We start from the raw sequence: 25,279 nt of genomic DNA, 5'->3' as shown, positions 1-25,279 counted from the left end.
TCTCACACTAATTGATTTGCAAATGTTGAATCACCCTTGCATCTTATGGGTAAATCCCACCTGGTCATGGTGGATAATCTTTTTAATGTACTTTTGGATCCTATAAGCTAGGTTTTGTTGAGAATCTTGGCATCCCTATTCATCAAGGATATTGGTCTGAAATTCTCCTTTTTAGTGCGGTCTTTGCCTGGTTTGGGGATCAGGGTAATGCTGGATTCAAAGAGAGAGTCTGTATGTTTTCTTTCCGTTTCTATTTTTTGAAACAGCTTCAGAATATGTATTATTTCTTCTTTGAATGTTTGGTAGAATTGTCTAGGGAATCCGTCAGGCCCTGTGCTCTTGTTTTTTGGGAGGTTTTTGATCATTGCTTCAATCTTGTTACTAGATATTGGTCTATTCAGGTTGTCAGTTTATTCCTGATTCAGTTTTGGAAGTTTATAGGTTTCCAGGAATGCATCCATTTTGTCCAGGTTGCTTAACTTACTGGCATATAACTGTTGATAATAATTTCTGATGATTGTTTCTATTTCCTTGCTATTAGTCATGATCTCTCCCTTTTCATTCATAATTTTATTAATTTGGGTTCTCTCTCTCTTTTTCTTTTCTTTTCTTTTTTTTTTTTGGATTAGTTTGGCCAGTGGTTTATCAAATCTTATTGGTTCTTTCAAAGAACCAGCTTCTAGTTTCTTTGATATATTCTACTATATCTCTAGTTTCTATCTCATTGATCTCTGCTCTAATCTCGATTATTTCCCTTCTTGTGTGTGGGGTTGGCTTAATTTGTTGTTGATTATCCAGTTCTTAAAGGTATAAAGAGAGCTGGTGTATTCTGGATTTTTCAATTTTTTTTTAAAAGATTTTATTTATTTATTTTAAAGAGAGAGAGAGATCACAGGTAGACAGAGAGGCAGCCAGAGAGAGCAGGGGAAGAAGGCTCCCTGCTGAGCAGAGAGTCCGATGCGGGGCTCAACCCCAGGACCCTGAGATCATGACCCGAGCTGAAGGCAGAGGCCTAACCCACTGAACCACCCAGGCGCCCCAAGGATCTTTCAATTTTTTTGAGTGAGGCTTGGATGGCTGTGTGCTTCCCCCTTAGGACCACCTTCACCATATCCCATAGGTTTTGGATTGGTGTGTGTTCATTCTCATTGGTTTCCATGAATTGTTTAAGTTCTTCTTTGATTTCCTGGTTGATCCAAAAATTTTTAAGCAGGGTGGTATTTATCTTCCAAGTGTTTGAATTCCTTCCCTACTTTCTTTTGTGGATGAGTTCCAGTTTCAAAGTGTTGTGATCTGGGAATATACAGGGAATAATCTCAGTCTTTTGGTATCGATTGAACCCTGATTTTAGATCTAGTATGTTGTCTGTTCTGGAGAAAGTTCCATATGCACTCGATGAGAATGAATCTTCTATTGTTTTAGGGTGGAATGTTCTGTATATATCTATGAGGTCCATCTGGTCCAATGTGTCATTCAATGCTCTTGTTTCTTTACTGCTTTTATTGATTGGATGATCTATTACTGAGAGTGGAGTGTTAAGATCCCCTAATATTAATGTATTCATATCAATATGAATATCAGTTGGGGTGAAGACATTCTTGTGAGACTGAGCCCTTAGCCTGTGGAATTGGATGTTCTCTCCAGATGAATAAACCCAGGTGATTAAATAAGTTACATGAAGACACAGAAGTGATTATTTGGCTTTGTCAGCCAGAGACAGAAGGCGAGTTTTCTCCATAGCCATTATATGTCTGTGCTGAGCCTTCAGCAGTTCTGCAGTCAAATTCAGATTTCCCTGCCTTGGCACTGGTTCCTGCAGAGATTTGTGTTCCTCGGTATTTGCTCTGTGGTGACTTCTGATTGTTCAAAAGCATTCCAGGTTGCGCATTGCCTGGATCATGGTTGATATATTCAGCTATACATCCTCTTGGCCACTTCTCTCCAAAATGACTAGGAGGAGAAACACCCAACTGAGGAAAAACTCAGAGACTGTGCCCTCTCTATCAGAACTATTGGATATGGACATATGTTGGGCTCCCCGCCGAGGGGAGGAGGCGCCTGGGCCAGCCGGAGGCCTCTCCTTGGGGCTGAGCGGGATGGCGAGTGTCACGAACCTGGAACGCACCCACAGAAGACACCGGGCTCGGGAGGTCAGTCGAAGCAGGATCTCGCTTTATTGAGCAGGGCAGCGGCTTATATGGGGTGAGGGAAGGGAAGTGAGGTCAGCAAAGTGGGGGCCAATGGGGATGTGCCGTGTGGGCGGGAGTTGGGAGAGACACGCCCTGCAGGGGGTGGAGACTCGCGGGAAACGAAACTGATGGGAAACCGAAACCGCCACTTTGGCGCCTTTGTGGTCGGCCATGTGGGTTCCCGATCCGGAAGAGAAGGCCACCCGGCGCCATCTTAGCCTCTTGGGGCCCAACAGACATAAACAGTATGTTGGAACGGGAATTCAGGGTAACAATTATCCAGACAATGGCTAGGTTGAGAAAACCATTAGTGACAGCATAGAATCTCTGAAGACAGAAGTGAAAGCTGCCTGGGAAGAAGTTAAAAATGCTATCAATGAAATCCAATCTAATCGAAATAGTCTAACATCTAGGGTAACCAAGGCAGAAGATAGAATTAGCGATCTAGAGGACAAACTGATAGAGAAAAAAGATCAGGAGGAGGCATGGAAGAAACAGCTTAGAAACCATGAAAACAATTAGGGAAATAAATGACACTATGAAATGTTCCAATGTCAGAATTATTGGGATCCCTGAGGAGATGGAGAAAGAAAGATTAGAACGTATAGTTGAACATATTCTTGATGAAAATTTTCCCAGCCTGGGGAATGGAACCAGGGTTCATGTCCTAGACAGAAAGATCACCTCCCAAGATCAATGAATCTAGAGAGACCTCATGAAACTTGATTGTGAGACTGATGAATCCTAATTTTAGACAAGAGCTCCTGAAGGCAGCTAGAGGGAAGAGATTCCTTACATACAGAGGAAGATCCATCAGAATAACATCAGACCTGTCCACAGAAATCTGGCAAGCCAGAAAGGACTGGCAAGACATATTCAGGGCACTAAATGAGAAGAACATGCAGCCAAGAATACTTTATCCAGCAAGGCTGGCACTTAAAATGTATGGTGAGATAAAGAGCTTCCAAGACTGGCAAGGTTTGAAAGAGTATGTGACCACCAAGCCAGCACTACAAGAAATAATAAGGGGGATTCTATAAAAGAAGAACCCAAGGGTGACATAGAACAGAAAGTTACAGAGATAATATATAGAAAAAAAGGACTTCACAGGCAACATGATGTTAATAAAAACATATGTTTCAATAATCACTCTCAACCTGAATGGCCTAAATGCTCCCATAAAATGACACAGGGTTGCAGATTGGATAAAAGGACAGGACCCATTCATATGCTGTCTACAAAGACCCATTTGGACCTAAGGATACATCCAAACTGAAAGTGAAGGGATGGAGAACTATCTTTCATGCCAATGAGCCTTAAAAGAAAGTTGGGATAGCAATTTTCATATCAGATAAATTAGATTTTAAACTAAAGACTATACTCAGAGATAAAGAAGGATACCACATCATTCTGAAAGGGTCTATCCACCAAGAAGGTGTAACAACTGTAAATATTTATGCCCCCAATATGGGAGCAGCCAACTACATAAGCCAACTGGTAATCAAGATAAAGAGTCATATTAATATGAATACTTTAATAGTAGGGGATCTTAACATGCCACTCTCAGTATTTTTTAAAAGTTTTTATTTAGGGCACCTGGGTGGCTCAGTGGGTTAAGCCGCTGCTTTCGGCTCAGGTCATGATCTCAGGGTCCTGGGATCGAGTCCCTCATCAGGCTCTCTGCTCAGCAGGGGGCCTGCTTCCCTTCCTCTCTATCTGCCTGCCTCTGTCTACTTGTGTTCTCTGTCTGTCAAATAAATAAATAAAATCTTAAAAAAAAGTTTTTATTTAAATATCAGTTAACATACAGTATAATATTAGGTTTCAGGTGTTCAATATAGTGATTCAACACTTCCATACATCACCTGGTGCTCATCATAGCAAGTGTAGTCCTTAATCCCCATCATCTATTTAACCAATCCTTCTATACACTTCTTTCTGGTAACCATCATTTTGTTCTCTATAATTAAGAGTCTGTTTCTTGGTTTGCTCCTCTCTCCCCCGCTCCCTTTGCTCATTTATTTTGTTTCTTAAATTCCATACATGAGTGAAATCATACGGTATTTGTCTTTTGCTGACTTATTTCACTTAACATGGTACTTTTTAGCTGAATCCATGTCATTGCAAATGACACTTTTTTATGGCAGAGTTATATTCCATTGTATATTTATTTACCATGTCTTCTTTTTCTGTTCATCACTTGGGCTGTTTCCATAATTTGGCTATTGTAGATAATCCTTCTGTAAACAAAGGGGTGCATGTATCCTTTTGAATTAGTACTTTTCAGTCTTTGGGTAAATACCTACTAGTGCAATTGCTGGATCATATGATAGTTCTATTTTAACTTTTTGAGGAAATTTTTTCATTTTTATCCCTCTCACTGGATAATTTTGGATGACTTATTTTGACATCATAGATTCTTTCTTTTGCTTGATCAAGTCTTTTATTTTTAATGATTGATTGATTGATTGATTTGTAGCAGCAGAAGCATCAGATGGAAAAGGAGAGAGAGAGAGTCCCCAGAAGACTCCATGCTGAGTGCACAGCTCAACTAGGAGCCAATCCCACAACCCCAAGGTCATAACCTGAGTAGAAACTAAGAGTCTGACACTCAACTGATTGAGCCTCCGAGATGCTCCTCAAATTTATAAATTCTCTGTATTGCACTTCTCATCTAATTTATTTTATACATTAGTTTCAGAATTTGTGTTCAGTTCTTTTTGATATTCCTGTATCTCTGTAAAGCTTGTCATTTTATTCATATACTTTTCTTCTGATTTCATTGAGTTTTCTGTGTTTTCTTGTAGTTCACTGAGCTTCCTTAAAATAATTTTCTAGCAATTTATTTATCTTTGTTTCTTGGGGTCAGTTATTGGAAAATTATTATGTTCCCTTGGTGTGTCACATTTCCTTGAATTTTTGGTGTTTCTTGTAGTCTTGCACAGATGTCTAAATTTAATGGAGCAGTCATCTCTTTCAGACTCCACAGATTGGTTTTAGTGTAGAAAGACCTTCACCTCTGCATGGGGGAGAGGGTGCTGGCTGGGTTGGGTGTAGTGGTTCTGGCTCTTGTATAGGCTCAGTGGTTTAGGTTCTATGCAGTTCTATCAGGTGAGGCCAGTGTTGATGAAGACTGCAGGGGTCCTTATGGTATCCACAGTAGTGAAGGCTGTTGGTGTCTTTGGTGACAAATTGGAACCCCCTAGTGTTCCCTCTGTGGGGAATTTGTGGCTGAGGAGATCCCACTTGTTCTTTGGTCTAGCTTGTATTTGCCAATATAATGGTGATGACACTGATGTCTGATACATGGGTGCCCATGGAGTTGCTAGGGTTTGGAACATAGGCACTTGTGGGCCAACAGCAGCTCTGGCATCCAGAGAACTGGATAGCATATAGTGGCAGTGGGTGCTTGAGAAGTAGGTGCATGTCAAGTATTCATAGAACTGGATTCCAGAGCATGGTGCACACTGGGAGATAATGGCTCTGGCATCTGGGATGCAAACTAGACTGCAGTGGTGCTGCATCTGCTGCCTAAAACATGGTTGCAGAGCTATTTTCTGGAGCATAGGTGAGCACAGAGCTGCCACAGAGCCAGAGTCTGAAGCACAGGGACAAGCAGAGCAGTCATAGTTCTGGGGTTCATGATACGCATTGGGCTGGGGCTGTTGGCAGCTGTGGTTCCAGGGCAGTACAGTGAGGCTCCTTTTGGGTGGTGGGTGGCATAGTAATATCTTTCTCCCCAGGAAACTAAGTACACAAATACTGCAGAGTCCTCCATTGTGAAGACTTCAGGAAGTCTGTAGCTGCCCTAAGGGTTGTTGAGGTCCTTGGCAGCAAAGGCTACCCAGGCCCCTACACAGGACAGGCCACTGTAAATCACTTGCTGCATAGTTGATATTGTCAGCCCCACCTTCTTAGTTTCTCCCCTCTTCCAGACCTCTCTGCTAAGCTAATCTCCCTAGCAATCCTTTCTGCACAGTTACTTTTTTCTTGCTCCACTGTGTTCCTGTAGGTTCTTAATTGGATTCTTGAGCCCTCCTAAGGCTATTTTCATTTGCAAAAGCTGTCTAATTGTTGCTTTCTTGTCAGGAGATTGAAGGCTGATATCTCCTACTATTCCATCTTAGTTTAGATTATTTTAGAAAAGTACTTTTTGTCAAAACACATATGAAAAATAATTTATTCAGTTTTTTTACATTTAACTCATATTTTTATGGATATATATTCAAACTTTATAGTCCTTGGATACAATTATGTTTTAAGAAGTTACTTAGATCACTGAGAATAAGTACATGTCAAGACAGGGCTGAAAAAGAAGATACAAAAAAATTAAGCTCATGGAAGGAAAAATCATCAGAAAAATAGAAAATTTTTTAAAGAATCAGCTTTAATTTTTTATTTGTAATATAATGGTAGAATAGGCTTCTGTCAAATAATGGTAGAATAGGCTTCTGTCAAGCATGACCCATATAAAATTTTCAGAGTACATTACATATTTTTCAGATTTAATTACTGATCAGAACAATAAAAATAAGGCATTGCAAATTGTTTAGATTTTTATCACTGATCAAAATAATGAAAATAAGCAAGAAAATTATTCTCATGAAATCCACTACATTATCAGGTCTGATAAATTCCATGAAGCTATAATCTCTACTAAATGAAGCTTGAATTACAAAAATAATGAGAATAAATGACAGAAGTATTCACATCAAATTCCTAACCCAGAAGTAACAAATGCAGTTCTGTCAGCTGTGAGATGATGAAGAAAATGACTTCCCAGAATCAGCAAATTGGATGACAAAGATAAGTCTTGTGAATCTCTACTGTCTTTTGGAAGCTGATTCTGGAGGATGAATTTTAATCCTTGTTGTCTGGAAGATTGCTTTTAGAAAACAATCTGGTCCAGGTTAATGATATGAATTTTCAGCGAATGAAAAAGAAATATTTAGAAACTAGCCCTTACTTTAAGTTCAAAAATAATGTATACTTTGTTACTACTGTTCCATGTTTTATAAGCAATCTTTAAGACCAACATTTGGCAGTGAAATTATTTGTGATGAAAGCATTTAAATTCTTTATGAACAGAATATAAAAAGAAATCACTATTACTGAGAAATGTACACATGATAAATTACTAGAATTGAAACAAATCTGAAAAAATAGTAAAAAATTAGTAGTATTTAACAAAGAGAACAGCCAATATAAAACATTGGTATGATCTAAAAATACAAATGTCCAATATTTAGCAAAACATTATGATGCTTAATTTTTTTTAACTTTAATGTCCAATATTTACTGAAAACAGTGGATATATTCTAAGTGTAGAAGAAATAATTTTGGCTAGAATGTCTGAATATGTCAGATAAATATAAAAATAATGAAATAAATTAAAAGCTATCTATAGTGATAACATCAAAATGAAGTTGTTAACATAATGGGAATGTGATACAGTACAGATATTTAAGAGATGTGAGAGTGGTAATGTAAGTAATAACTTAGATGATGAAATTAAAAATATGCTGTGGTATTTTTCTTGATAATGTATTTTTCATATTCTAATCCCACTTTACAATTTTATATGTAGAATCTGGTTTTATTCTGAGAGTAAATATCATTTTAACAATATTATTGACAGTTGCAGCTGCCTTTGTGAATGAAGCTTCTCCAAAATGAAAAACTCCCCAAGAACTACAGTGACTCTAGAAAGATGGTCTAATTTGGCTTTAGAACAAAATTAGGATTTTGTTCACTAGAACAGAATTATGTGGAAAATCTTGATTTTGATAATTAGTGATTTTGTACATATGAAGGCAGAAGATAAATTTTGTGAAATAAGTATGTGAGCACGAGTGAGTTGCATGTTTTCATTTTACTATTCATCTACCACCCTGGCTCATCAGAACATTTCAATATAAGCAATAATGATTATATTTTTAAGGATCTTATCATCATGAAGGTATACTTTCCAAGAGAGAATGATAAAATATATTTTATTTAATAATTAGGTTTATATAACTTTATTGTTTAGATATATAGTGTATGAGGTCTATTTGTATTCATTTGTTTATTTGATAAATTTGATGTCACAATTTCTAAATTTAAGGTTTTGCTTTGATGTTATTTTGTTACATTAATATTTTGTCACATTATATTATATATTAATGTGACAAATATTAATATTAAAATATTAAATATCAACAAAATATTAATATATGTATTATATAATATATTATAACATGTCACAATATGTAATTATATATAATTATATATGTCAATAAATACAAAATATTAATATATGCATTATACATTATATGTTACAATATATTATAACATATAATTGCATATTGCAATTATATATTTATATATAATTATATATTTGTCTGGCTTATCTTGTTTAGCATAATGATAATGTGCTCAAGGTTCATATATGTTGTCTTAAATAGCAGGATAGCTTACTTTCTCATGGGTGATACTTTCTCTTAGGGATGTATATCTCATATTTTTTTAAATCTATCTGTTGATCGGCATTTGGGTTGTTTCCATACATTGGCTATTGTGAATAATGCTATAATAAACATGGGTGTGCATATATTTCCTTGAAATTCTATTTATTTCTTTTGGGTATATACTGTGAAGTGGAAATGCTGGATTATATGGTAGATATATTTTTAATTTTGGGGGGGAGCCTTCATATTGTTTTCCATAGTGATGGGACTAATTTGCATTCCCACTAGTACTGTGTAAGAGTTCCCTTGTCACCATATCCTTACCAGCACCTGTTGGTTGCTTGTCTTCTTGATGATAGCCATTATACCAGGTGTGAGGTGATATCTCATTATGGTTTTGATCTGTCTTTCCCTGATGATTAGTGATGTTGAGCGTCTTTTCATGTGTCTGTCCGTCATTTTTAAGTTTTCTTTGGAAAAATGTCTCTTTTGTTCTGCCCATTTTTAAAAAAGAATATTTTATTTATTTTGTTTTTTAAAAGATTTTATTTATTTGACAGAGAGAGAGAGAGAAAGTAAAAGTGCGGGGAGTGGCAGGCAGAGGAAGAGGGAGAAGCAGGCTCCCCACTAAGCAGGGACCCTAATGCAGGGCTCTATCCCAAGACCCTGGGATCATGACCATAGCCAAAGGCAGATGCTTAACCATCTGAACCACCTTTGTGTTCCTAAAAATAACCAGATTAAAAAAATTAAGTTGGGTTAGTTTTTTTTTTAATATATTTTGGATATTAACCCCTTAGGGTTTGCAAATTTTTTTTTTCCATTTGGTAGGCTACTGTTTCATTTTATTGATTGCTTATTTTGTTGTATGGAAGCTCTGAGTTTGATATAGTCCTATTTATTGATTTTTGGTTTTTTTTGTGTGTGTTTTTGGCATCATCTCCAAATAACCATTGCCAAGACCAATATTGATAAGTTTTTTTAAGTCTTTTATGATATCTGGTCTTATTTTTGAGTCTTTGATCCATTTTGAGTCAATTTTTATAAGTGGTGTCAGATCCAGTTTTATTGTTCCGAATTGTTTCTCGAGTTTCCCTCGAGTCCCATTTATTGATGGGACTATCCTTTTCCCATTAGGTGTTCTTTAGTTTCTTGCTGAATATTAGTTGACCATAAATACTGGGTTTAATTTTGGGCTTTATGTTCTATTCCATTGGTCTATGAATCTATTTTTCTGCCGGTACCATACTTTTTAAATTACTATTATTATCATGACTTTGTAGTATAGTTTGAAATCAGGAAGCATGATACCTCTGGCTTTGTTCTTTTTTTTCCTCATGCTTTATCATTAGTGTTAAGGAATGACACTGTTTTCTGTAAGTTGATTTTGAAACGTTCCACTTCACTGGAATCATTGATTAATTCCAATAACTTTTTGTTTGACTCTATGGGATATTCTATCTATGTATCTATGATTATATTATCAGCAAATTATAGCCATTTTACTTCTTCCTTCCTGATTAGGATTCCTTTTCTTTCTTTCTTTCTTTCTTTCTTTCTTTCTTTCTTTCTTTCTTTCTTTCTTTCTTCTTTCTTTCATTTTTAAAAGATCTTATTTATTTATTTGTCAGAGGGAGAGAGAGAGAGGAGAGAGAGAGAGAGAGAGAGAGAGAGAGAGAAAGAGCTCACAAAGCAGGGGGAATGGCAGGCAGAGGGAGGGAGAACCAGGCAGACAGAGAAGCAGGCTCCCTTCTGAGTAAGGAGCTAATGCGGGACTTGATCTCAGGACTCTGGGATCATGACCTGAGCTGAAGGCAGACGCTTAACTGACTGAGCCACCCAGGCATTCCTAGATTCCTTCTCTTTCTTTGTCTTGCTTAATTGCTCTAGCTAGGACTTCTAGTGTTATGTTGGATAGGGGTAGTGAGAGTGGGCAAAATTATCTTGTACCTTATCCTAGGGGAAATCTTTTCCATTTTTCTCTAGTGAGTATAATGTTAGTTGTGAGTTTGTTGTATATAGCCTTTATTATGTTAAAGTATGTTCCTTCAATACTTAATATGTTAAGGATTTTTATCATGGAAGATGTATCTTTTCAAGTGCTTTCTCTTGAGTCTATTGACATGACATGATCATGTAATTTTTATCTTTCATTTTATTGATGTGATGAATTACATTGATTTTTTTTTAATGTTAAACCATTCTTGAATCTCAGGGGTAAATCCCACTTCATGGTTATGGTGTATAATTCTCTTAATTTATTCTTGAATTCAAGTTGTTAATATTTTGTTGAGAATTTTTGCACCTATATTTATCAAAGCTATTGATCTATAGTTTTCTTGTGATATCCTTATCTGGTTTTGATATCAAGGTAATGCTGGTTTTGAAGAATGAGTTTGGATGTGTTTCCTCTTTCTCATTATTTTGGAAAAGTTTGAGGAGGATTGGTATTAATTCTAAATTAATGTTTGGTAGAATTTACCAATGAAGCTGTCTGGCCTAGAATTTAATGTGTTGAGTGTTTTTATCACTGACTCAGTTTTTTTGTTGTTGTTGTTTGAATTTTTTATTTTTAATTTTAATTCCCAGTATAGTTAACACACAGTATTATATTTGTCTCAGGTGCACAATATAGTGATTTAACAATTCTATACATTACTCAGTGCTCATCATGGTGAATGTAATCTTTTCTAATTTTATTTGAGTTTTCTTTTTTCTCTTCATCTAGCTAACAGTTTGCCAATTTTTTTTTTTTTCCAAAAAACTGGTTTTTAGTTTCATTGATACTTTCTATTGTTTTCTGGTCTCTGTTTTATTAGTAGTATATGGCATAATTTGGTAATTTGGGCATACAATTAGTAATTTGGGCATAATCTGTTCCTTTTTTCTAATTTTATAAAATGTAAAGTTAGGTTGTTTACTTGAGATCTTTCTAATTTATTAATAAGTGCATTTACTGCTATAAACTTTCCTCTCATAACAGCTTTTTTTTTCTTTAAGATTTTATTTATTTGAGAGAAAGAGTGAGAGAGAGAACTACTTTTCCTGCATCCCACAAAATTAAGTATGCTGTATTTTCATTTTTATTTGTCTTGAGGTTATTTTTATTTCCCTTTTAATTTCTTCTTTAACCCATTGATTATTTAAAAGTATGTGGTTTAGGGGCACCTGGGTGGCTCAGTGGGTTAAAGCCTCTGCCTTTGGCTCAGGTCATGGTCTCAGGGTCCTGGGATCAAGCCCTCCATCAGGCTCTCTGCTTAACAGGGAGTGTGCGTCTCCCTCTCTCTCTCTGCCTGCCTCTCTCCCGACTTGTGATCTTTCTATCAAATAAATAAATAAAATCTTTAAAAAAATAGAAAAAATAAAAGTATGTTGTTTAGATTCCACATATTTGAAGATCTATATACTTTCATTTTGTTGTTGATTTCTAATTTCATGCCATCCTGGATAGAGAAGATGGGTGGTATGATTTCAGTCTTCTTAAATTTGCTAAGATTAGTTTCATGGCCTATCATATGACCTCTCCTGGAGAATGTTCTATGTGCATTGAGAAGAATGTGCATTATCCTGCTATTGGATGGAATGTTCTGCATATATCTGTATATATACTTTTTCTAAAATGTGGTTCAATTCCAACATTGTCTTGTTATTCTCTGCCTGGATGATCTATCCATTATTAAAAATGAGGTATTAAAGTACCCTACTGTTATTTTATTGTTGTCTGTTTCTCCCTTAAGATCTGTTAGTATTTACTTAATATATTTCGGTGCTCACTGTTGGGAGAGTATTTATTTATGATTATTATATTTTCCTGATATATTGACATCTTTATCTTTATATAATGACCTTCTTTGTCTTTTGTTACCATTTTTGGCTTGTAGTCTATTTTGTTTGCTATCAATATGGTCTTACCACTTTCTTTTGTTTTCCCTTGGCTTGGAGTATCATCTTCCACCCCTTCACTATGAGTCTGTGTTGGCTTTGAACAAGTGTGATTAGTCTCGTGAAGACAGCATATATTTGTATCTCTTAAAAAAATCCATCTGATCACTCTGCCTCTTGGTTGTGACTTCAATCCACTTACATTTAAGATGATTTTTGATGTATGAAGACTTACTAATGCCATTTTGTCTTCTGTTTTCTGGCTATTTTGTATCTCCCTTCTTTCTTTTTCCTTGTGTTTCAGTCTACCTTTTAAGGTTGATTTTCTATGATGATTTGCTCAGTTCCCCATTTTTTATGTTTCTTGTCTTATCTTTATTATCTTAATTTATAAATTTTTAAATTTTTTGATTTATCTTTTATTTTTCTTTTGTGGTTACCATGAAGTTTTTATAAAACATCTTGTAGGTAAAATTGTCATTTTTCTGCTGATGGCAACTTATCTTCATTTGTCTATACATATTCTATCATTTTTTTCCTCCTCTTTTATATTTTTGATCTCAAAAATTACCCCTTTTTATGCTGTGAATTCATTGCCAAATTGTAGTAGCTATAGTTATTTTTAATGCTTTTTCCTTTTACTATAATTATGTGTTATAACTTAACACCCTATTCTAAAATGCAGTTATGAATTTCTGATTCTGTTTAACACCTTATTCAAAGTTTTGTGTAATTTTGTCTTTTCATTTCAGGTAGAAGAGCTCCTTTCCAACATTTCTTATAAGGCAAGGCTAACAGTGGTGAACTTTCTCTGTTTTTCTTGGTTTGGAAAAGGTTTTATTTCTCCTCCTTAAAGGAGGACTTTGCTATTAGAGTATTTTTGGCTGGCAGTTATTATCTTTCATTAGTTTGAATAAATTTTTCCACTCCCTCCTGGCCTGTAATTTCTGCTGAGAAATCTTCTGATAGTCTAAGGATGTCCCTTTGTAGGTTATTTACTTTTTTCCCCTGGTTACCTTTGAGATTCTTTATCACTGACATTTGACAGCTTCATTATATTTCTTAGAGAAGGTCATTTTGCACTGATATAGTAACAAAATGCATTATCTTTATGGAGTTGTGTTCCTAGTTCTTTCTCCAGGTTGGGGAAGTTCTCTGCTACTGTTTTTTTTTTTTTTTTAAATAACCTCTTTACCCTTCTCCTTCTCTTTTCCTTATGGTATATGCATTATTCTTATGTTGGCTCTCCTAATGGAGTTTTATAGTTCTCATAGGATTTCTTCACTTTTTAAAAATCTTAGTTCATTCTCCTACCTGAATAATTTCTAGATCCCTGTCTTCCAGATTGCTTATCCTCTCTTCCATCTGATCTGCTCTATTACTAATGCTTTCTAATGCATTTATTGAATTCTTTAGCTCCAGAATTTCTGCTTGGTTCTTATTTAGAATTTCAATCTCCTTGGTAAAGAAGTCCTGCCATTCATTAATTTTATTGCTGAGTTCACTGAATGGCCATACTGAGTTTTCTTGTACCTTGTTGAATTTCTTTCTGTTTTGAATTCTCTCAGATCCCAATCTTCAGTGACTTTGTGTTTGATTGCTAAAGAACTGCCATTTTCTTTTGTGATATGTGTTATCGTGATTTTCATAGTGAGATGTGCCTCTGCTGGCATATTTGAAATACTGAACGTTCTTAGGTAAAATTTTGTTTACTTTGATTCTAAAAATTGGACAAGTTTGACTGGTTTCTTTTGTCTGCCAGCAGGTGGTGCCACAGCACAAAGTTTTGGTTTTTCTTATTGAGCTGCTTTGAGGCTATATTTGGGGGCAAGCACTTTGCACCCTCCACCCCCTCTGCCAGAGGGGTTGTCAATACTAACATCACTGCCAGGGCCCTGGTGCCATCAGTGCTGCCAGTGTTGCTGGGGTGTCACTGAGGTTCTGTCTGTCACTGTTTGTGTGTGTGTGTGTTGTGGGGGAGGCTGCCACTTAAATGGGATGGTGGAGTTAGGGGTCACTGTAGCCATGGGCATTGATTCCAGGGAAGCCTGGGTACCAGACGCTGCCACTCTTTTTGGAGCTGTGCAGCAGGCAATGATGTGGGTGTTTCCTCAGTTTTAGGACCTCTACAAAGTATAAGCTACCCACCCTCAGATATAAAGATATATGGATTGCTTTAGTGATGTTTGCAGTCCAGGACATCCTTTGTTGGGCTGTGGATGTACAGCTGGTTGTAACTTAAAGGGGAGAGACCAAGGAATCACACTGCCAAGGAATCATATCACCACATACGACCACAATGCTGAGGTCACTCCTCCATTTTGTTCTTGCCCACGACAAATGTCAAGGGCTGGCCTGAGAAGGTGACCCTTCATCATTCAGTGTTGTGCTTTCTTGTGTTTTCCAGTAACTTGTGCAAAGTGAGTGCTTAGTCAATGTTTGCTAAATGAATGAATATTGCCTGCTACTACTTCCCTCAATTCTGCTTGTCAATACTACTTGACTGGACTTTCAAAGCCTAGATGAACACTCATTCTCAGAGAAGCCATTTCTATTCCCCACCAGTCAAAATTCAGTGCTTCTCCCTCTTCCTTCTGCAAACCTTACCTGTGTACCATATCTATAAAGGATTATTGTAGATGCTTTCAGCAACATCCCTCACCCCTCCCTGCCTGCAACAGCAACATAAAGGCAAACACACTGACCTTTGCCAGTTTCCCACAGGATTTGGCATATAGTTCTTCATTACATGTTTTCTTTTACTCACATTATATTTTAAGAAATTGGTATAAATTCCTACAGTAAAATCCCTATACCCCACATTTATGAAATAAGTACTTCTGGTTTTATACTTTTGCTGTAGATTTTTTAACCTTGTATTAAATAGACACATAACAAACACTGTATATTTTCTGAGACCAGTGAATGGTTTTTATACTGCTTCAAAATAAATCTTTATAGCTTATTATCAAAAAAGCTAAAAGAAAAATATAAAAAGAAATTTCATTCCTGGTGGGTTGGTAATTGAAATGCATAGTTTGAGGTCAAAGATGCTTTAGTTGGTTGAGGTGAAGTGTGATTTTCTATCAAATCAAAGAAAAGAACGTATGCTGGTTGCTGTGTCTGAGATGTTTTGTGGAACAGAGCTGACTTATAGCCAAGCTTTAGGTCAGTAACTTTCAGCCTTGCTTATTTAATTATAAATCTGCTTTTGGAAATAGCTTTATCCTGTTTGCTATCGATGATCAATTTTTAGCTGCTATAATTTTCTCAGAAAACTGTATACCCCTTAAAGCACCTTATTTCTTTTTCATTTTTCCTTCCCTGTAAAGGAATCTTCCCAATTTGACCCTAGCTGAATTTCTCTGTTCTTTTTATTTTGCTTGCTTCAGGCAGAAAATAGACCAGATCATCAACGAACCATTTGGTGTGAGATGTACAGGTTTAAGTACTCCACTGAGTTACTATTTAAGGATGACTGATATAATGGATCAGAGTGAAAACATTAAAAAAAAAAAAAAAGACGTTCTTTTTTTAATTAAAAAACAATTCCAAATGAAATTACATCAGTTTATAAGCATTTGAAATGCATTCTCATTTTCCAACTGTTTGGTAAAAATAGAGGGATTATTGCAATTCCTATGGGTCTTTACTCTTTCCTTAAGGACAGTCTTTTTCCAGGATTCTGCCTGGTATTCATTGTCTCCCATTTTGGATATCATGTGGTAGTAGTTTAAAGAAGAAAATGAGTAATCAGTATTCAAAAATACTTTAAAAAATAGCTGATAGCTGTTTATGGTTTTGGGTAAACTTAAATGAAAAATGGAAAGGAGAATTAGATTTTTCTGGAAACTGTTGTGTTAGATTTACATGAGCAAGAGAAATCTGTTTGGAGGACAAATCCGTGCTCCAAATAACAATTGTGCTATTCCTATTTACTATACAGTTATAAATGGTCAAATGCTCACTGATGGAGAGGGCTTATGGTACTGGCTGGATGCAGACAAGTGTTGGCAAACACAACCTACATTTCCCGAGCTTTGCACCTCAGTCTTGATCTCAGATACCTCAGCCACAGAGTTTGTATGTGTCCTACCCCAACCCACCCCACATCATTTGCTCATTCTTTGTGATCAGCCTTTGTAATGTAGAAAGTATTCATGGAGAGCTGGGCTGTGACCACCAAATTAACTTCCATCTGCAATGAAAGCCAAAGTTTTTCCCTCATTGACAAATAAATTGCCTGGGGCTACCAAAACTTGATGCTTTATTGTACAAGTAAATATCACTGAAATGATGACCAGAGATTTTTAAATTAGGTGGGCATTGAGAAGAAATGAACAGTGGGAACAGTAAACCTTACTGCAGATATCTGGGCTCCCCAATCCCTGCACCAAACTCATTTACCAGGAGACTGTGGTGGGGATTTATAGTTTTGTTTCATGGTGCTAGAATAAATGATTCATATTAAATTAGTCTTGTCTATGTATAAATTGAAATTACGGAGTACTTATCTTGGATAGCAAAGAGGGAAATTTGGATGGAAAATAAAATAATTGTGAAAAACTACTTACTTATTTTTTTAAACTTTATTTATTTATTTGACACAGAGAGAGAGGGAGACAGCAAGAGAGGGAATACAAGCAGGGGAATGGGAAAGGGAGAAGCAGGCTTCCTGCCAAGTGGGGAGCCTGAAGTGGGGCTTAACTTCAGGACCCTGGGATCATGACCTGAGCCGAAGGCAGACCCTTAACGACTGAGCCACCCAGGCACCCCTATTTTTTTTTTTTAAATCTTTAATTTGAGATTGTCTGGGACCAAGTAGAATCATGAGGAAGTCAGAAAGAAATGGGATAAAAGCAAACCTAGTCTATTCCTTTCTTCAGCTTCTGATTCCTATAGTTCTTTGGTGGAGTGAGGCATAATCAGAGAGCAAGACTAGGGGGGTTCAGGTTTGGATTAGACCAAGTATTCAAATCCAACACTCTCTTTTTTTCCTCTCAGACCTTGGGAATTGATACTATCTTGATGTCAGACAAGTAAACTAATATATGCACTGAAACTCAGAGAAAACATGAGCCTTAGCATAGTGTAGAAGAAAACATGCAAACTTATTTATTCACATACCACAGGGAAGTCAACAATTGGAAATGTTGGTTAAAATTTAGAAAGAAAATAAAAAATACTCTGGCAGGAGTGGAATTTGTAAAGGAATTACTCAGAAAAATATGACTTGATAGTTTTTGATCTTAACAACACAGTCTTCATGGGTGATATAAGTCCATAGTGTGTCATATGCCCTTGTAAATTCTATTTTGTCAGTAATTTTAAGCTTTCAAGTAATTAGAATTAAAATGGATCTGCTTACATATTTGGTGTATCTGAGGCATTTTGTTGCCCATGTGAACGCATTTATATGACCTATGATGAGGCCTCTCAAGGCTTTTACAAAATAATTAACAATGATAAAAAATAAATAACAATGATATTTCCATTTGAAAAATCACTGTGACTGTCTGAAAACAGCTTTCCTCTATCAAAATTTTTGTTCTTTGTTTTTTTTTTTGTAAAATAAATCTGGCATTTACTCTGGATTGGCTTTGCTTTTTCTCAGCCCTATGCACAAAGTTGAAAACCACCAAAGCAATTATGGTTCTTGTCCCAAGCCAGGGAAGAGCTTCTCTGTCTGAACTGCCTGTTTATGAACAAAGACAATTTGTATATTCAAAGGTGGGTTGTATTTTAGGAGGTTGTCTATATTGAACCACATACCTTGAGCCACTCTGAGACACTGCGTACCACCTTGGGTACATAGGGTAGTAAAAAAACGGTTTTGTTTTCTATATATTTGCTGGGAAGCTGATGCTTCAGGCTTCATCTAGGTGATTTAATCTAGGCCCCCACGTGGGGCCTCCAATTCAGATGGAAGCTCTGAGATATATTATGAATATTGACATGGTAGGTATTTGTGAAGGTACTGACATATTTGCCACTTTGCATCATTTGTACATATTTTTCCTTTTTTGTTGGAGTGTTGTGTCTACTGTGTGTATTTTGATAAGTTATATTGGAAGTAATACTTTACATCCTTCTGAGCAGGGCCTGGGATATTTTTAGTCAGCCTGTACTCCATCATCTGTTCTAACTGAAGAACACATTGACCAAGAGAAGATAGCACATACAGGGAAAGAGAAAGAGACAGAAGATATACATTGATATCATCCTAAATTTGTAAGCCAAATGTGTATTATTTAAGGCATTTCTAAAATATTTTAATAGCTAAATTCAACAAACATTTATAAATAATCACATGCCTGATGAGATAGATAAGTATTTCAGTTAATATGAGAGGAAACAAAAGATCTTGAAGTGATTTTGAGTAGGGGTTGGATCGGGGGGCAGAAGGTGCAGGTCTGGTCAGGGTTTATGACACCAGAGTATCTCCTTGAGAATCTTAATTCAATCCATACTTTGGTTCCAAGCTGTAGAAAATGAAACAAATAATTCCTACAGGGTGTCAAGGTGAGGTGAACCATCAGAGGAGATGTTATAAATGGGCTTTGAGGGCCTCTTATAGGCGTGGTTTGGAGATCAAACTGGGTATTGAAACTCTGTGACAAGAAAGGTTCCTTCCAACTCCCAGTGGCTGTAATCCTAAGGGGGAAGCTCAGAGATTCTCAGTGGCTAGCCTTTAGTTTATTCTTTTATGGCTGCCCCATGGCAGCTATCATTGTACTTTATGAATACTGCCCATGGGTCAGTTGAGGTAACACGTAAGTGTCATAACGCTATTTTTTCAGCAAACTTACATTCTGGTGAGGTATAGCACATTTCTTTAAGGCAATAAAATTTTTTAAAAAACTAAAAAAAAAAAAATACCTTAGGGCACTGGAACTGATTTGAAGGAAAAAGACTTTATTTTTAAAAATTTAAAAAATTTTAAAAGATTTTTATTTATTTGACAGAAAGAGAGAGAGAGAGAGACAGCCAGAGAGCGAACACAAGCAGGGGGAGTGGGAGAGGGAGAAGAAGGCTCCTCACTGAGCAAGGAGTCTGACACCAGGCTTGATCCCAGGACCCTGAGATTGCGACCCAAGCTGAAGGCAGACGCTTAACAACTGAGCCACCCAGGCACCCCAGAAAAAAGGCTTTAAGGAAATTTTGGTAACTGGAAAGATAGGTAAATAAGGGAACCTGTGTCATGCCATGTTGATTTATAAATAACCCTGGCTTAAACATTATCTTGGGTGGAGAATAATTGTTGGGTAATTTCTCTCCAATAGATTACTATCTGTTTAAGTATCAAACCTTCCTAGAATGTCATAGGATTAATTTGGAAGATCATTTTTATGTAAATACAATCATCTGCAGACATTCTTCGAAGTAATTTTATCTTCTTGTATCACATAATGAGTATCAATGAATAATTTAAAGCTTATAGACCAATGCAATTACTATGGGTGTCAAAAGGTTTACAACTATTTAAAAAGAATTCATAGTGATGACTTTAAGTTGTGATTTTTTTCAAGTTGTTGGCTAAATTTGTCCTGTTATATTTAAACTAGTTAAGTCTTTGAATTTATAATGAAACTTGAATGAACTTTGAGACAACAGGTAGTTTTAAATTAAATGAGGCTCTTTAAATTATCTGCTTATTTGTGATGTCCTAATCATGAAAATAAGCACCCGCTCTTTCCCAAGTAATTTTTTTGAAGGTGAGTTTGGACTGACAAATATCTCAAAGTCCAGCTCTTCATCCCAGGAGCCAGGGAAAGGACACTGGGAACCGCAGACACTTCTTGTCACTTGCGCGGGGACTCCTGGGCCCAGTAGCTGCACATTGTTTTCCCCCATCTTCAATTCCATGTGAATTGTATCATTATGTATGCATAGTTTTAATAACTCCTACTTCACCTGCATCCCCAAACTTTCCAGCTTTTTCTTCTTGGGCCTTGCAGTGAGGCTGCTGAGGACTCAGGCCAGGTGGGCGGAGTTACAAGAATGTGCAGCGTGACCTCGGCCCTGTCCCTGCCTCCTCCCACCCTGATAGGCCCAGGACTTGGCACTGCTCCTCAGCCTGGGCACAATCCCAGCTTCCACTAACGGGTCTCATGTCAGTGAACAGAAAAATGACCTCCATTGAAGACACAGACCCTTTCATTTTCTGCTTTCAGAATGTGGAAGAAAGAAATCTAACTTATTTATTATTCTTCTTTTTTCAGTATTAATAGGAGATTATCTCCAAAAATAGGCAAATATGCCTTTAGTAGAGAGTCCATCACTGCTGAATATTGACAAAATATATGTGTAAATCCCGTATGTTCTATTATGGGTCACATAAAACAACTTTAGGGAGCACCAGTTACAAGCCTTTGCATAGTCCTCCATCAGCAAATGATTCATGGGGCCCTGGTAAATCACTTTGCTAAACACTCTCAATATATTGGCTCCTTTACTTCTCAAGATACTTCTAAAGGTACTATTATTGCTTCCATATTTAGACAAAGAAGGTGAGACCCAGGGAGGGTGAGTACCTCTTTTTCATTCCATTGGTTTGTGAAGAGGGGCTGAGGTCAGATCCCCAGGCAGGCTGTCTTCTGAAATCAAGCTCTCACTCCTGACTCCTGTTATTTTGGCATAAGTTAACTTATAAACACAAAGTTATTTTTTATGGTTTGAAAGACCAAGTTGAATTCATTAACACTGTGGCCTGGGAATTGACTTCATCCTACTTAGTAAAAGACAAAGCCAATGTGACACCAGCTAATTGTGTTTTCACTCGTGTTAAAATGTAGCCTGAAAATGTTTCCAGACTACTGGAGCTTTGCCTTCATGTTGCCCCCTGTCCTTGATGTAGGTCTCCCTTATACCTGGGAAGCTTGTGGACTTCCTGAGGTTGGCAGGGGTGAGATTCATACTCAATATTCAGGTACTGTATGGTGCTTCAATCTTAAACATCACCAAATTCTGATAAGTTCTAGTATGAGAAGATGAAGTTTTGCAATTTTCTCAGAGAGAGATCCTCCTTTATTATTATCATTTTTTTTAAGTAGGCTCCATGCCCAGTGTGGAGCCCAGTGTGGGGCTTGAACTCATGACCCTGAGAGTAAGACCTCAGCTGAGAGTCAGACACTTAACCAGCTGAGCCACGTAGATCTTCCTTATTTTGATTATACCAGTTTGTTGTCTTTCCAAAGTGGGGGGAAAAATATCCATCATTAAAATTAATGTTTAATATTTGTGAACATTGACAGAGAAAATAGCAGATTAATAGTGAATTTGTAATTGTTGACCCTTGATTTTTATTTAGTACCGATTACTGACATTTATTGTCCTATTTTGCACTTTATTTGCCTGCTCACATCTCGAGTGAACAGTCTTTTGCTACACTGAAGTATGACAAAGATCTAGTGTTCAAACTTGACTCACATAAACTAGATGTAGGTGTTCTACTGCTGAGATTAAACTATATTATTTAGCCCAAGAGTAACATTTTCCTCAATTTTGCATTTTTCTACTGAATTTATCTTAGATCTTTTAACCCATTACTCTTTGTCCATGCCAATGTCAAACATGAAATGATCTAGATAAAATTTCCCTATTTTTAATTTTAATACTACAAATAATTATTTCATATTGTTCCATGAGAAACATGATTTCTTCTAGGTGACTTGCCATCTTCACCAGTTTAAGAACTTCTGAAGAAAATAGCTGAACATTTTTGTCCTATATGTTAAGCGTTGGGGGTACAGAATTGTGTGGGACACAATTCCCACCCATGTGAACTAAAAACCCAGTAGGGTGGGCAAGTTTGGATAGATTTATTCACAGCAGAGCATCATAAACTGACCACAATGCCTGGTAGACAGAAATTGAATGCTGTATGCATAACATGGTATTAAAAAAATATGGGAATGTTGGAGAAGACTGGGACTTGGTGCCATTTGAGCTGGGTTTTGAAGAACAACTGAGTTTTTCTCATGAATGAAATGGCAAAGGGCAATGTAGGAAGATGAAGTAACATTGGTAAGAAAAACAGAAGTGAAGATGCAGAATGTGTTTCTGCAGCACACAGTGTTATGTGTCTGGGGACTTGCCTATTGTCCCAGAAGTGGTGACCATCAGCAAACAGTGTATGCTGGATTTCCTACTCATTATATAGAAACCTGACTCTAACCATTGAGATTCCCACTAGGTTCCTAACAAGAAGCAGATAAGACACTTCTATAATCAAACTCCATCCTGACATCCAGACATCTCCTGCCTGATCTAGATGAAAAGAGGACAGGGAAGGAAATGGACTGTTATTGGTGCCCTTGGCCTTGTGAAAATTTCAGTGGTTATAGACCACTCCCTCGTCTCCCCTAAATGAATGGGGGTGCTCTAAGGGAATGCCTTGGACAGATGGAGGACTGAAGAAAAAAAAAAAATTGACTCCTTGAATGGATACTTCTTGAGTTGCAGATGTGTTCTGGAACTGTCCCTAGAGATAGAATTCTTGGAGGTGAGGGTTTTAACTGAGTATAGAGATGATGCCTGCTTCTCTAGAGATTTATGGAAATGGAAATCTTGGTAAAAAGAAAGGTCTATGGAACTGTGTGCCTTAGATGAAAATAATGGTATGTATATATATGTGTGGTGCCACAGGTCTTGGAAGGGCATGGAAGTTGACTTTGGTAGTTCCCATGTTTCCATATCTGAAGGGGAAGGAGGTTAGAAAAGAAGGCAAGATTGTGACAAGGACCACGGTCAGAGTTAAAAGAAGACATGATGCTGAGAAAGCTGTCATCACCTATGTAGGGACTTGCTTACACACAGAAGACACCAGTAGCTGAGCTATGCCTCCTCCCTTTTGTGCATAACCAGTTATGAGGATCTTTGTTTTCCTGATTCAAGTCTTTCCCATTCCCACCCCTTTACTAGGGCAACTAGGCTTGAAAGAGAGGGGGAGGAGATATCTAAGCTATGCCTTATTGTTATGTCTTCTCTGCTTTGAATTTTATTTTTTATTTTATTTTATTTTTTTAATGGAACCCTTTTTGTTTAAAAATTTTTTAAAGATTTTATTTATTTATTTGACAGACAGAGATCACAAGTAGGCAGAGAAGCAGGCAGAGAGAGAGGAGGAAGCATGCTCCCTGCTGAGCAGATAGCCCAATGCGTGGCTCGATCCCAGGACTCTGGGATCATGACCTGAGCCAAAGGCAGAGGCTTTAACCCACTGAGCCACCCAGGTGCCCCATCTGCTTTTAATTTTAATGTGGGGAACAGAAGCAAACTCCATCAAACAAGAGTGTGGACTGTGAGGGAGAAGGGGCGGAGTTTTGAGTGGGAATATAAGTTTGATGTTTAAAACTGATGATCAAAACTGATCCGCAAGAGGAACCTGGATGGCTCAGCCAGTTAAGCATCTGCCTTCAGCTCAGGTCATGATCCCAGGATCCTGGATGGAGCCCCAAATCGGGCTCCCTGCTTAGCTGGGAGCCTGTTACTTCCTCTCCTGCCTGCTGCTCCTGCTGCCTGTGCTCTGTCTCACTCTCCTCTGTCTCTCTTCCTCTCTCTCTGTCAAATAAATCAGTAAAATCTTAAAAGAAAATGATCTGAAAATTAGAGATTCAGACCAGTTAGCAGTACTGAAAAGTCAATTCAGCAGTTGAGAACAGAAGTTGGAATGGGGGTGAGGGACTTGATGCTATTTTCTATCCCCAAAAGCTGAGAATCCTCAAATTTAACATGTGCAGTGTAAAAAGGGCTAGACTTAGAATTCCAGTTTTAAACTAAGCAATATTGCATGGGCAAATTCTGTCTCAATAAATGTTGGTTGTATTTATTGTTTTTAGTTGTCACAGGATAGTCCATGAATTAATAAAGCATAAACTACCCCTTCTTGATGGACACTAGGATACAACCAAAATTACCTTTGTAATAACAATTTTGTATAGTCATCCAATTATTTTTTACTTAGGATAAATTCAGAGAAATAGCATTCCTAGGTCAAAGGGCAAGACATTTTAAATTTTGTTACTTATTATACAAAATGTTTTATCTCCAAATATGTTTTCAAATATCAATTTTGTCGGGGACCGCCTCCGGCCGGGAAAGTCCTTGCCATTACAAGATGACGCTTGGCTCACTGCCAGCAAAATATGCTGCAAGTAAACAACGAACTTTTTGGTGAAGCCTGCCTAAAGGAGGACATAGTCATTGGGTGTTTCAAATTTAATCAGCATAGTAACAAGACTCTCATTGGCTCTCCCGATTGCTTGGCCCCTTATTGGTCACCCTGCTGCATATAAGCTAAGGAAATTGATGAAATAAACGGGATGAAGCATTAAATAAACGGGAATGAAGCATTAAATAAACGGAATGAAGCATTAACACCGAACCAGGCTTCTTGTCGTCCTTGCGGGTCGAGGGCGACAAATGGTGTTGAAACCTGGGAAATATTAAGAAAAATAAAAAAACCTTGCAAGGGAGAAGTCTGCAGGTAAGCAGGGTAAAACCATGACAAAGATGGTGGGAAACTTGTACAAGTCCGCAATAAGAAGCCGGGCAGCCTTAGAGCCGGGATTTAGCGGCGAGTATATGCGGAACAGCCATTAGGTTGGGATTCTAATTATGGGATCTGGACTGTCAAAGTCGAGGTTAGAGGGTTCCCTAAAGGACCTTCTAAAGGCCAATGGCAGGCCGTTAAAAACGAAAACTGCTAGGATAAAAATGGTCAAGCAGCAGCTGAAAGACATTCAGCCTGTATGGATT

General features: G+C 37.1%; 1 protein-coding gene across 3 annotated transcripts in view; it reads left to right on the top strand.

Moving 5' to 3' along the window:
- PXDNL (peroxidasin like) overlaps window positions 1-25,279 on the top strand; it is a 491,033-nt gene that overhangs the window by 65,816 nt on the left and 399,938 nt on the right. The window lies entirely within an intron of this gene.

The sequence above is a fragment of the Mustela erminea genome, chromosome 16 (assembly GCF_009829155.1).
Source record: "Mustela erminea isolate mMusErm1 chromosome 16, mMusErm1.Pri, whole genome shotgun sequence".
Lineage (NCBI taxonomy): Eukaryota > Metazoa > Chordata > Mammalia > Carnivora > Mustelidae > Mustela > Mustela erminea.
This window is presented reverse-complemented; position numbering and strand designations above follow the sequence as displayed.